The sequence below is a fragment of the Castor canadensis genome, chromosome 4 (genome assembly GCF_047511655.1).
Source record: "Castor canadensis chromosome 4, mCasCan1.hap1v2, whole genome shotgun sequence".
Lineage (NCBI taxonomy): Eukaryota > Metazoa > Chordata > Mammalia > Rodentia > Castoridae > Castor > Castor canadensis.
Genome location: NC_133389.1, coordinates 65258894 through 65273267, shown reverse-complemented (window position 1 = coordinate 65273267; position 14374 = coordinate 65258894). Strand labels below are relative to the sequence as shown.

The window sequence follows — 14374 nt, the reverse complement described above, 5'->3', positions numbered from 1 at the left end:
TGAAGAAAATTTGCATGAAGTGCTATGTTAAAATTGATGCATCAATGGCTCCCACCTGTAATCCTAGCTACACAGGAGGCAGAGATCAGGAGGATCACAGTTCAAAACCAGCCTGGGCATATAGTTCACAAGATCCTATCTTGAAAAAAACCATCATTTAAAAAAGGCTGGTGGAGTGGCTCAAGGTGTTGGCCCTGTGTTCAAGCCCAGTACTGCCAAAAAAAAAAAAAATGATGGCAGAGTCTGAACTGATATAGCCTACCCTGTTGGGTTTATGGATGCCATTAGCATTGACAAGACTGGAGAGAATTTCTGTCTGATATGACACCAAGGGTTGCTTTGCTGTTCAGAAAAAGCCTTTGACAAAATTCAACAACCTTTTATGAACATATAGGCATAAGGAATGACTTTTTTTTTTCCACTGTACCTGAGTTTGAGTTTCTTTTTTTTTTCTTTTATTCATATATGCAGGGAATGACTTCTTAAGTAGAACTCAAAAGGCTCAGCTTCTAAGAGAAAGAATGAACAAATGGGACTGCATCAAACAAAAGAGCTTCTGCACAGCAAAAGAAGCAGTCACTAGACTCAAGAGACAGCCCACAGAATGGGAGAAAATCTTTGGCAGCTACTCATCCAATAAGGGACTAATATCCAGAATCTACAGGGAAATCAAAAAACTCAACCTTCGAAGAATCATCACCCAATGAATTAAACAGGTGATTCTTAAAGGAAGAGGTACAAATGGCCAGCAAATACATGAAGAAGTGTTCAACTTTCCTGATTATAAAAGAGATGCAAATCAAAACAACACTTAGATTTCATCTCACCCCAGTGAGATGTGGGTGAGGATGTGGCAAAACAAGAACCCTTATACACTGCTGCAGGGAATACAAATTAATATTACCACTAAGGAAAGCAGAATGGAGATTTCCCAAAAAACTAGAGATAGAACTGCCATATGGATCCAGTGATAACCACTCCTGGGCATCTACCCCAAAGAACGTAAGATAGGATACAGTAAGGACACCTGAACACCTATGTTCATTGCAGCACTATTCACAATAGCCAAACTTTGGAAACAACCCAGATGTCCTACAACTGATCAATGGATCAGGAAATTGTGGTGTATGTACACAATAAAGTATTACTCAGCCACGAAGAATCATGACAACATGTGGTTTGAAGGTAAATGGATGCAATTGAAGGACATACTGTTAAGTGAAGTAAGACAGGCTCAGAAACATAAAGACTTCATGTTTTCTCTCATACATGGAGGATAGGCCAAAAAGATAAACATATACACAAAAATAATCATGATCATATACAAACTCATATGTAGAACATGTTTGTAGCAGTGGAGCTACTCTATGGAACTCAGGGAAGGAGGGAGAGGAAAAGAGAATGATAGAGCATCAGTAATATTGTAAAACATAACATCTGTGGAGGTAGAGGACATAAGGATGTGTATTGAAAGCTGTTGAAAAATGGGAGGTGGGAGGTAAAGGGGTAAGGAGAGTAATGGAAGGGGTTAAACGGACCAAAGTAAAGTATACTCACAGCAAGGATATATTGAGAAACCACTTTGACCATCAACTTAGATTTTAATAGCAAAAGACAGGACTGTAAAATAGGTACAGTGGGGGGGGGTTACTTGTGGGAAGGGGGAGAGTGAATGAAGGAGGTTAAGGGAGGGAATATGGCTGATGGACTTCATATACTTATATGAAATAGAACAAAGAACCCTTTTGCAATTGTTTTAAGTGTAGTGGGGAAGGGTTGACAAAGAGAGACAGTGAGAATGATCTGACCAAAGTACGAGATAAGCCTATTTGGAATTGTCACAATGAATCTCATTGTGACAGGATATACAATTGTGATTAGGATATACAATGAGTATATCCTAATAAAAAAATTAAAAACAAAAAGAAAGAAAGGGAGGTGACTGGTAGTGTGGCCAAGCAAGTGTGAGACCCTGAATACAATTCCCAATACCGAGAGAGAGAGAGAGAGAGAGAGAGAGAGAGAGAGAAGAAGAGAGAAAGAAGAAAGGAAGATAAACAAATAGATGCAGGGGGTAGAGGAGACCTATAGTTTTCTCAAATGCTACTGTCATCAGGAGCTGATGGAAGGTGACAAGGAAATGCAGCACTAGACTCCAGCTTGGTGTGCAGGGAGAAAAATGCTATGGACACAGAATCAGGTGAACTGATGAACTCAGGGAAATGGCAGGCCAGACACACTTACATGTCAGAGTGCAATTGACTGAAGTACTGAAGCAGAGATGGCACAAGGACACTCCTGTCCTTAGCAAGCACACACTGACATCCTGTGGATCCAAGGGCCAGGACACCCAAAGGCAACCTCAGGTGATCAAGAAACAGCTTTGACACTGCATCTGCACCTGTACCTGTACAGAAAGAGGCAAATGGGAAATGTCAACCAAGAGGACATATGGACAAGGTGAATCCAGGTGAAGGCATTTGGAATTCCTTATACTATTCTCGTTCTTGAAAATTTGTTCTAAGTTTGAAATTACACTGAGCCCACCTTATTCACGGATTTATTACATGTGGTTTTGATCAAGAGTGATAAAAAATAAAATAAAAACCAAAAGAAATGTCAAAAGCAAAAATTTAATTCCCATGCACACATTACACAGCTCAGTGGCTGTGTAATGCAGACAAGCGCTCAGTCCCACGCTACCCATCCATTGTGTTTAAAGTGTGTGTGTTCTGCCCAGTGTTTCCCAGCTCTTCATTTTGTGAAAATATAGTATGCCTCCCAAAGAGCAAATGGAGCCCCAAAAGCAAGGCCAAAGTGAATGTGCTTAATCAAAGTGATCAAGCAACAATTTGAGATTTGTTGAAAGGTGGCATGTCTGTAACAGAAATTGGGCAGTGTTATGGGAAAGATGAATCAGGCATTGCAGAATAGCACTGAACTCTACACAACCTATACATTTGTGGTTTTTACTCAGCCACCATCTCCTTGGAACCAAGGACCTGTAGGTATCAAAGAAAGAAGATGTTGTAAAGCCTTGGTGGTTGATTAGACTTGAAAGATGGAGAGAGGGCCATGGAAAATGGCTCAAGATTCTTAAAAGTTGACTAGAAGATGACGCACACAATGTAAAGCATTTGTAGGTCATCATCGTAAAGAAGCAAGCTATTTCCTGTTCTGAAAAGATAATTTAAACATGTTCAGTAGCTCCCAGATAAATGTTCAGCCACAAATCATCTTTATGTATTTAAGGTTTGAAATGATGTCAAGCTCACAGAAAAGCTGTGAAAACACTAAGGATTGCCACATACCCTTCACCACCGGCTCCAGTTGCTAGCTTTTTGCACTATCTACTTTATTAACACCCTTTCTGTCTGTTTTTTGTATTTACACACTTTCCCTGACCCATTTGAGGAAGTTGCAGATATTATGCCCTTGTTGATGCCTGTTTCCGAAGGACCAGGTTCTCTTATACAACCATAAATATTGCTAGAATTCTATTAATGAATCCACAGTCCATGTCCAAAGCTTAAGAGACCCAATAATGTCTTGCTATGGTCTGGATATGGTATAAGTGTGCCTCTAGAGGTTCATGTGACAGATGCCTGGTCCTTGGTGTAGTGATATGAGAGGTGGGAGAACCAGTAAGAGGTGGAACCTAGAGGAAGGTTTTGGGTGGCGTGGCTCTTAGAAGAGATTAAGTAGTTCTCACAGGACCCCCATGAACTCTCACCACATGGAGTTGTTAGAGAAGAACTAGCCTCGCCCCTTTTGGGCTCTTTGGCTTCCTTTTTCGTCATGTGATCTCTCCCTTTCTTATACTCCTCCACCACAATGCCATATTCCATAGGCCCTCATTAGAGGGCTGAAAACCATGCTGTTTGGGTTTTCAGCTTTCAAAACTGAAGTAAATAAACCCTTTTCCCTATAACTTACCCAGTGTCAAACATTCTGTTATAGGAACCAAAAATGGACTAACTCATGTTTTTGTTTTTGTTTGATAGCAATCCTGACACCCTTCCTCCAGGTGTCAACCCAGGACCACAGAGTATTTAGTTGTCATGTCTCTAATGCAACTGGGAAGTCTGTGCCCTATTGTTGACGCGGGGTAATTACTGTAAAGGACGTTCTTCATGTGCTATTGTTACCACCAATAGCTTCTGGATCTACTCTCAGACGTATACCCATCTTTAGGCACATTCTGCAAACAGGGTTGGCAGAATTCTGGGCAAATCTTTTAAAACAACTACAATGCAAAGGCATTTTAAGGCTTTGTGATATTTTATTTAATCCCTATTGAAAATGAAACAAATAGTCTACATCCAAAAAAGAAAACCATATAGATGCATCTTCAGTAAGTTTCTCCCTCTGTGGGAAGAAAATATCATAGGTCTGGAGACACACGGGCCTACACTACAATGTTAGTAGGCTACGAGACACGATAGGCAGCACAACCAGCCCTCAGTATCCACATGGGTTGGTTCTAGGACCCCAGTGTATACCAAACCAGAGGATGCTCAAGTCCCTATATAAATGGCATGGTACTTGCACACTCCATGTTGCGATTAGTGGAAACATCCACTATGACACAAATGCTATGAAAACAGTTGTTCTGCTGCGCTGTTCAGGGAATGGCGACAAGGAAGAAAGTCTGCACATGCTCACTACAGCTTTGGGGGCCCCCCAGTATATCTGGTCCATGACGAGTTGAAGCTGTGGATGGGGATATGAGAACACAGAGGTCACATCACCCTGCTGTGTCCAGTTATCATGTGCCTGTGAATGGAAAGAGGGCATGAGAGGCACCCAGAACTGTTGGGATCTGTGAAGGGAAGGCTCTGCCTTCCTCATCTCTGAGCTTTGTATGGTGAACTTGTATTCTTGCCCATTAAGGAAACCAATGGACAGCTCTTCCTTGAACGCTTTGCCTCTCATAACTGTCCCCTTCACCTGACGCAGGCCACCATTGGCGCTGCTCATTGACACCTCACACAACAGCCTCCAGTCCGCACACCAGTCTAGCACTCTCCCTGCCATTCTTGGTTCACTAGATCTGTGATGCCTTCCTCTGCTCTGTGGCTGGGCACACCCCACACCCAGTCACCATGCTGGGGGGACCCTGACCCACATTCCTCCTGTCCTTAGCTTCCTTCCTGATGCTGTGGTTCTGCGTGAATGCTGGGCCTCGCTCCTGGAATCAGTGCCTCCAAACACTGGTTCCTGCAGCTGGCCAGACAGTGATGCTTGGAGTCAGGTGCCTCCTCTGGGAACCAAAACCTCACCTGCTGAACATTGTCATCCTAGGTCCCTATGCTGCCTAAAACATGAGCCATGATGACTTCTCTAGAACTCACTGCTCCTGAGAGCAACTCATATGGGCCACTGGTCTATCCATTTTTGGGGCTTGGACTCTGCTGTGTTTGTTTTGACCGAGTCTGCATTCTGACGCGATATGCTCCTGTAAAGGAATGTTACTTCTCTTCCCCGACTTCCCCAGGAAACCACGAAGCTTCTGGAAAGACCATGTTATCTGAACTGAGAGCTTGAAGGAGGGTGAGGCTACACTCCTCCCTCTTCCCCTTGTGGTGGGCTCCTCCAGGACACAGGTGGTCTGTAGAATGGAACAGACCAGGCAGACCGGTGGACATACAAGTCCTGGCATCAGAGATCTTTTTTTAAACAGAAAAAAAAATATTCCCAGAAGAGGACAAGTGAAAGGATGATATGCTGCTGCTACTGCTATGTTAGTCCAACCCCAGAACGCTGCTGTGTGTCCAGGTAAGGCCTCCCAACCCCACAAGGTGGGCCCCTACCATCCAGCACTGCCACCTGGGCTCAGCAAAAATCAGACTGAACACTTGAACTTGTCACGTGAACAACTTAACTTCACACAGGAGTGTGACAAATGCTATGTCCTGCTTTGGTTTAAATATGAAATATCCCCCACGGGCACATGTCTTTGAAGTCTTGGACCCTAGCTAGGGGAGCTATTTTGGGGGATGCTAGAAACTTAAGGAGGTGGGGGCCTAGCTGGAGGAAGTAGGTCACTTGGGGTGCATTTTTGGAGGGTATCTTGTTTCCAGCCCTTTCCTGTCTGTGTCTCTGCTGCCTGGTCACCATGAGATGTGCGGCTTTGCTCCACCACGCCCTTCTGCCATGGTGCTGTGCCTCACCACAGGCCCAGAAGCAACTAAGCCAGTCACCATGGACTAAAACCTCTGAACTGTGAGCCAGAATACAGCTTTGCTCCCTCAAGTTGATTTTTCCGAGGCATTTCAGTGGTGAAAATGTAACTAACATACCCTCAGTATGACATAAGCTTGAATGGGCAGCCAGTCACCTCCAAGTTGTCAGTCCTGGACTCCAGGATGCCCTCCTTGCGGTTGGTAGGTTGCAAGCCCCCAAACGCAGGAAGGCAGTCCAGTTTTCTTGTGCAGCAGCACCACCTGGTGACAACTTCAAGGGATAACCCAGTTGTGAGCACAGACCATAGGCATCCTTTCTAGCACATTCTCACTGTCAATCTCAGAGCAGGCACCACCTCTGTTTCAGCAATCTGTGTCTGTTTCATCACTGTAAGGGAAATCAATGTCAATGTTCAAAGATTAATGGTGAAATTAAGCTTTGAATTAATTTCAGAAAGCATTAAAATGAATTCATCCTGAAAAGTAATTTTGAAGTTAGAAATAAGATCTGACAAGGAAAGAAGATCAAAATGGGATTGCATTGGTTTATTAATCAGTTCTCACTCTGACTTGTCTATAGCTGAATCTTTTACCCAGGTTCCTGGATTTGAGTTGATTTTTCAGCCATTGCTCACCTGTGCTCTTCTCCCAAACTACTCAGAGACTGAGAACACACCCCGTCCCTTTCTCACAAGCCAGCTTAAGTTTTGGCAACACTAGTTGCCTGACTAACAAGTGATTAATTTCCAACAGTGCTATAATGAATACAACCATCACTTTTTAAAACCTTAGAGCAAGTTGATAGGCTGGCTCAAGTCCTAGAGCACCGGCCTAATGGGTGGGAGGTCCAGAGTCTGAATCCCATGATCACTGAAAACCTTAGAGCTCATTGTTAAGACTGAATTGTGTTTTCCTGGACTGCAATCCTAATTAGTTCCCAGTAAATGTAATTTTCCTTGTTGTCCTCTAGGTTAACTTTATTCTTGGTGAATAGAACAAGTAAGAGTTAGAGATAATTCCAAGCTCTCCCTGGAGTTGTCCAACTCAGAATTGCAAAATGTCCCCGAGGCTTCTTACTTCTAGGGTCCTGAGATTGAGTGAAGCTGAACTCTGAAAATAAAGTGAGTGTGCGAATGTAGTCAGAAGAAGGCTGAGTCAGGAGGGGGACACAGAGCACATGTGACTCGGCTCTGAGGGCAGGTGGGTGTCCCTTCCGACTTGCAGCTTACACCAGTTTGGGGTGGGATTCTACTGAGGCAAGAAGGTGAGGCATAGAACCAAGAGCCAGGAACTAAGGGTAAACACTGTATTAGTGAATGCGTGGGTTAGGAGTACACATGCCTTTTCCTTCGGCCTCACAGTCCCTCATTGAGCTGTAGCAGCAGGAGGAAAAACACCTGCTCTGACCTTGCCCAGTGATTACTGTGCCCTGGGACCCAAGCAAGCACATCTTGAAGAAAAACACTTATCTTGAAAAAACATCAGGTAAAATGAGTCTTTTTTTTGTGGTACTGGAGCTTGAACTCTGGACCTATACCTTAAGCCACTCCACCAGCCCTTTTGTGTGTGTGTGTTAGGTGTTTTCGAGGTAGGGTCTTGTGAACTATTTGCCCGGACTGGCTTCAAACTATGATCCTCCCAACCCTACAGGCATGAGCGCCAGTGGGCACTGGCTGAGTCCTTTGGTAACAGAAAAATCAGACATCTATGTCATGACTCAGATTTCTTGAAACGAACTAAAATGTCTCTGGGCCAAATTGATAAAACCAAAACACTGTAACAAGAATGACTGAGTGAGCGTACCAGGGGCTCAGATCAAGGGAGCTCTAAACTAAAGAAATGTTTAAGCCTACCTCTGCCCTACTTTCCTTTCCTACACAAATTCCTGATGGTAGAAGGCTCCTTGTGTCTCTTCTGTATGGTGGCACTATGTCCATGAAGTGTGACTTTGCCTAGTTTTCCTTTCTGAATAAAAATCTGCCAGTCTCTTACCTTGCCTTGTGTTGGGCCTGAAATTCTTTTCTGCAATAGAAGACAAGGACCCATGGGGTCAAGAGTTGAGGTCCTTTCCCTCTTGGGGACCTCCTCAGACACCCACTGGCCCACAGTGATACTATCACTTAAAATGGAAAGGGTATGGGTTAAAGCAAGGGGTGCATAGCTTTCCTCCACAGTTGGCAGAATGAATACCTTCACCTCTAACATGCCCCCCTGGAGTTTCAGGTGCATGACTTCTGTTTGGGGACAAGATGAACAAACAAACCCTAGTCTGGGGGTGTATAGCTCAGTAGTAGAGCAGTTGCCTACCATATGCCAGGCCCCGGGTTTGATCTCCAGCATATGAAATGAAAAATGAGAGAGAGAGAGAGAGAGAGAGAGAGAGAGAGAGAGAGAGAGAGAGAGAGAGAGAGAGAAAACAAAAACAAAATACAAAATGAAAGAAAGAAACAAAACACAAGAAAATTCAAGACCATCAGGTAGAAAAGTAGTAGGGAACTCAGTGATAAAGAAATTTATAGTTTACAAAAGCACACTGCTTTGCTGGTATAAGAGGAAAAATTTGAGATGGTCTGAATTTAGTTACAAGGCTGAGGGGAGATAAGAAAAGCTAATCTTTGACAGCTGTAAAGACAGCTATGAGCACATGATAAAAGCGAGAGCACACAAGGGAGGGGTGAGGATAGGTAAGACACCTAAAAAACTAGCTAGCATTTGTTGCCCTTAACGCAGAGAAACTAAAACAGATACCTTAAAGCAACTGAGGCCAATAGGAAAAGGGGACCAGGAACTAGAGAAAAGGTTAGATCAAAAAGAATTAACCTAGAAGGTAACACCCACGCACAGGAAATCAATGTGAGTCAATGCCCTGTATAGTTATCCTTATCTCAACCAGCAAAACCCCTTGTTCCTTCCTATTATTACTTATACTCTCTCTACAACAAAACTAGAAATAAGGGCAAAACAGTTTCTGCTGGGTATTGAGGGGGTGGGAGGGAGAGGGAGGGGGCCGAGTGGGTGGTAAGGGAGAGGGTGGGGGCAGGGGGGAGAAATGACCCAAGCCTTGTATGCACATATGAATAATAAAAGAAAAAAAAATCTGGAAAGCAAAAAAAAAAAAAAAAAATAACGACAGCTATGTGGAAACCCCAACTGAGCCTCATCTCAGCCACTGTACCCTGTTTACACATAGACTTTCCCAACCACTGACACAAGTGCTTCTGCCTACCAACCAATGCTTCTGTCGCAGAGTTACCCTCTCGCTTATCTACAGCCAAAGTACATCACTGCACTTTCCTTCCTGAAGGATGTAAAAAGTGCTCATGGCTCTGCTCCAGAGAACATTTTCCATCTGCTACCTGGTACTTGCAGGAGCTTGTCCCAGACCTGGTCCTTTCCCTGGCTGGCATCAGTAATGGCTTAGTATACTCTTCCCTTCCAGAGATCACCTGGTGTCAGGCTTGGTATAAGGTTGTCACAGAACGGTGTGAAGATGTGTCTCCTTCTTTCTCATTACTGCATTACGAGGCCAGCCTCTGTCATGGTCACACCTATGAAATGTGCTGTGTAGAAGAATGTTCTTAACTTAGACAAGGGTGGCTACAACTGTGCCCACAGACACACTGCTTCAGGTAAATGCAGTTGTCTCACCAGGAAGGCTTGTGGAAAAGAAGTATTTCATTTCTGCAGAAATTTATTGAGTGCCAACTCTGTGCCAGTCAATGGAATGATTGAAGACACAAAGGTGAGCAATACACAGGACCCATGCTACCTGATGGTGACAGACACTAAGCCAAGTAATGCCTCTAGTTCAAAGTGACAAATGGTTGGCTGGAGAGCGTGTAAGATGCCACAGGAGCAGAAAACTAGGGCAGCACAGAGTGGGAGGCATGTCTAGAATAGGGCCTCCAGGTTGGTGGGACACCCTAAGTGGACAAGGGATGAATGCATCGCATGGGCGTGAGAGGGACAAGGGCAGAGGCAGGGATCTGGTGCTGGCCTAGGGAAGTTAGATTTATTTTGGGAGGATAACCAGCATAGCTTGAAGAATGGATTGGATGGAGTGCAAGGGGTCAGAGATAGGAAAATTAGTTTGAATGCCTTGGTGTCAGTCATGCTGAGAAGAGGACCAGCCAGGCAGAGGAGAGGTGGATATGAGACGGGCATCAAACATCAGAGAACCAGCTGGGTGCTGTGGCTCACACCTGTAATCCTAGCTACTTGGGAGGTGGAGGCTCAGAGAATTGTGGTTTTAGGCCAGCCCAGGCAAAGAGCTTGTGAGATCCCATCTCAACCAATACAGAGCTGGGTGGTACATGTCTGTCACCACAGCTATGTGGGGAGTATAAATGGGGGAATCTTGGTCCAGCCCAGTCTTGGCAAAAAGCAAGACCCTATTTGAAAAATAGCTAAAGCAAAAAGAGATGGGGTACTGGCTCAAGTGGTAGAGAGACTTAGCAAGCATGGCCCTGAGATCAAACCCCAGTACCGCCAGAGGAGTGACAAGGGGTCAGAAGACAGAAGAGGGGCTGCCAGGGTCCCTGTGAGGTCTCAGCTTAGGCCAATGGTGGGCTGTGATTGCAGTCAGCTAGGAAAGGGAGGGGGATGGAGGGAAATAGGGTGTGGGAAGGGTACAGGTCTGGGCCTTTGTTTCCAGACAGAGGGTGACATGTGGGAGGGAGAGAATCAGAACAGATTTATTCTATCTGAGAAACTGTCAACTTCCTAGACATGATGCCGAGACCATAACACTGAAAACCAAACCTCAACACCCTAGGAAAGGAAAGTTGGGAGTTCTTCTTCAGAAACTTCAGATCGAGAAGTTTGTTGCTTTCTTGTGGTGCTGGGCATGGGGCCCAGGGCTTTGAGCTTGCAGGCAAGTGCTCTACCACAGAGGTGCTTCCCAGCACAGGTTAGGTTGTAAGGGAGTTTTATGCTGGGTTTGGTCATAGGTAGAATGTGCACTTCACAAGGGCAGGGGGTTTTGGGATTTTACCTGCCTGATCCTCAGTGCCTAGCACAATGCCAGAAGGATAAGAGGTGCTCAGTGATTACCTTCTGTGGGTTTGTTGAATGCATGTCATCTTGTAAAAAGGAATTTCTACCAGTAGCATTTTGTTAGGCACAGTGTCTCTGTGGAGTGTGACCAGGGATGATAGAAGGGCTGAGGGGCTGGGAGGGGGGACTTCCAAAGACTCCACCTCCTGAAAATTCCAAAACAGAGCCTATCTACTTGTCATTAAATGGAAAAGCCCCAGCATCAAAGGAAAGGTATAGCATTAGATGGGACAAGTGGTTTCATGCAAATCTTGTGGTTCTCAGAGTCTTTACCCTTTGAGACCAAAATTGTCAGGCTGAGTGCTTTGACACTGGTGTCTGACACACAGACTTCATGTTAAGGAAATCTTTGTCATGCTCCAGAAAGGGCACATGGAATTAGCTTCTGGAGCTTAATGAGGTACATGCAATGACAAGAAAAGGGAAAGTTCTCAATGGGGTCAGTGTCTAGAAGCTTCACACACTTAATTCCAGAAGACTGTTTGAGGATGCTGAGACACAAAGAACTGGCTGAGGGTCACTCCACTAGTGAAGACACAGGCAGGACTCAAACCCTGAGCTGCTGGCCCCATAGCCCACTCTCGTTCTTCGTACCATGGACTACACACATTCCCCTGCGTGTCAGGAACTTCATCCTGTCCACGCTTCCTGCTTGGGATGGACATTCTATTGTCTTTGAACCAGTTCATATTTTTACTGAAACTTGTAAAAATAGTGGATAAGGAAATAAAAAGCTAGCAGATGAACAAGCTAGGAAGGCCATGGCCTGGGAAAAAAGACCCACATTTGGCACTAGGGATGGGGCACAGAGGGGACCAGGGCTGCTGACCCCATGAGCACCTAGACCTCAGAAGTTTGACTACCTGTAAGAGGGATGGGTCTCTGCCTGGTGGGAGGAGTGTCAGAGATGAGAAGGGAAGGGTCTTGGGGCTCTGAGGTGCTGGCAGCTAAGGAGAGGGCAGTATCTGAGGGCAAGGGTCAAGTGCAGGCTGACAGCCAGGAGGTTGGGACAGACATCATGGGAGTGTTGCAGAATGGCGTCTTAGAGAATGGGGAGCCCAAGGTGGGTCCCTGAAGGGTTGAGCTGGGTGGTGGTGGGGACATAGGGTGAGAGCTGTGGGACAGACACGTGAGAAGAAGTCATACACTGAATAGGAAAGACAGGTTTGGTCATCTCTGAGAAGCAGGATGTGTGCATCCCTCGTGGCCAAAGGCATGGGGCTGTCTCCCTGTAGGAAAACAGGCTTCATAGTATGAGGAAGGTACCCTCAGGCTGCTAGGAAGGGAGCTTTACCTTCACCCGTCGTGTCACTCCACAAAAGATCTGATGCTTGAGCTCTTAAAAAAAAAGACTAGACAGGATTACTTTCCTCAATACTTTTCCTATTCAGCTAGCAATTTGAGTTGTATTCCCAGAGTGCTCTGGTGCTGTGGCAGGGATCCAAAGCTCAAACCCATTGAGAGCAGAGGACCTAAGGTGACTGTTGCCAGAGCAGTCCTAATTTTGTGTTCAACACTAGGGTTCTGGCTAAGGTGGATTTTGAACACTTTAGAGACAATTAAAGCAGTACAGTTCTCTTGTGGAATTTATTGGTGGTGATGATTCTTACACTTTGAATTGTGGCTGCATTATTATATCTGGACATGGGTGATTTGGGTGTGGGGTAATACTAAGCAATAACAGCTATCTGCTGAAGACCTGCCATGTTGGAGCACTGAGTTTCGAACCTGTGACAGGAATTGGGAAAGAAAAGTCTAGACTAGGAAGGAAGCTCTTTTAGTCCTTTTTGGTGGGGCTATACCAAAGTACCTGAAGCTGGGTAACTTATAAAGAGGCTCATGATCCTGGTGGCAAGTGGTTCCAAACAGCTTGTACCACTGTCCTGATGAAGGCCCCATGATGAAGTAATAGAAAGGCAATCATTTGTGTGTGGAAGGCAAATGTGGGTGAGCAGAGAAGCAAGAGAACAACTAGTAGATAGGCGCATTAATTTTATAACCATTAGCTCTGGTGACAATTTACCCACTCCTAGCAGACATGACACACTTCTGTGAGACAACATTAATCCATTCCTAAGAATGGAGCCCCCATGACCTAATCATCTTCCACTAAGCCTCACCTTTTAAAGACCCAATATTGCCATACTGGGGACCAATTACCCAGCACATGAACCCTTGGGGGACAAACCAATCCAAGCCATAGCAGAGGCCTGTGGCACACCAGCAAATCACAACATTCTGTGACAAATACAGAGAAGAGACTTGAGGCAGCCAGAGATGTCTAAGAAGGGACAAAGGATGAGGAGCTCAAGGACAATGCATTCTGGGCGCTTGCTTATCCCAGCCTTCTGCCGCCTCACTGAGTCCCTCCATTTCACTTTGTTAGATTTGATTTTCATTTTCACAGTGTCCACAGCACAGGGGTTTACATGATTGCTTACCAACAACAAGCAGTGGTGGTGATGTTGCTTAAATCTGATTACAGTAGAGGAGTCAAGAGACCTAGGTTCCCAAGCATCCTAAAAGAGGAGGAAGATAAAGAGGAAGTGGTGCATTTTAATTTCCCAAGGTCTATTAGGATTCTTAAGGGAGGTCAACTCTGGTTAGTTTAGTCATAAAAGGAGTATATTAAAAGGAAATTGGACAGCCAACACAGTAATGAAGAATAAAGTCAGAGGATTTTAAGACTGACTATAGTAAGCTCCCTTATCTGCAGTTTTGCCTTCCAAGAGTTCAACTTCCATGGTCAACTTCGGTCTGAAGATACTAAATGGAAAATTCCAGTAACAAACAATTTGTAAGTTTTAAATTGCATGCCATTCTGAGTCACATGATTAAATCTTGTGCCTGGGGGAGACAGATCCAAGGTGGTGACTGGGACACAGCCACAGACCTCCTGGCCTCCATGATCCAGGGACTTTGCTGAGGCTGGAGACATGCTTGACTGAGGTAAAGCACCAGGGAGAGCTGAAACATCAGCACTCTGAACCCCTAGCTCATGGAAGGCCTCTCCACCCCACCATATACTAAAAGAATAGCAGGTGCTGCACTTCAAGCCCCACCCCATAGGCCCACGGAGCCACTGCTTCACACACTGTGGGGTCTCTGATCTTCTGGCCCTGCTCTTTAGCCCC

The 14374-nt window shown here is 45.1% G+C and overlaps 1 protein-coding gene across 2 annotated transcripts in view; it reads right to left on the bottom strand.

The window, feature by feature from the left end:
- The window catches only part of Gnal (G protein subunit alpha L), a 167206-nt gene that overhangs the window by 114470 nt on the left and 38362 nt on the right, over nucleotides 1-14374 (bottom strand). The window contains exon 1 of one of the 2 annotated variants that reach the window (XM_074070360.1): nucleotides 2245-2385. The exons of the other annotated variant lie outside the window; for it this stretch is intronic. The gene's annotated coding sequence lies outside the window, so the exon portion shown is untranslated. Of the gene's footprint in view, nucleotides 1-2244; nucleotides 2386-14374 lie in introns of those variants that run through there. 2 annotated transcript variants of the gene reach the window in all.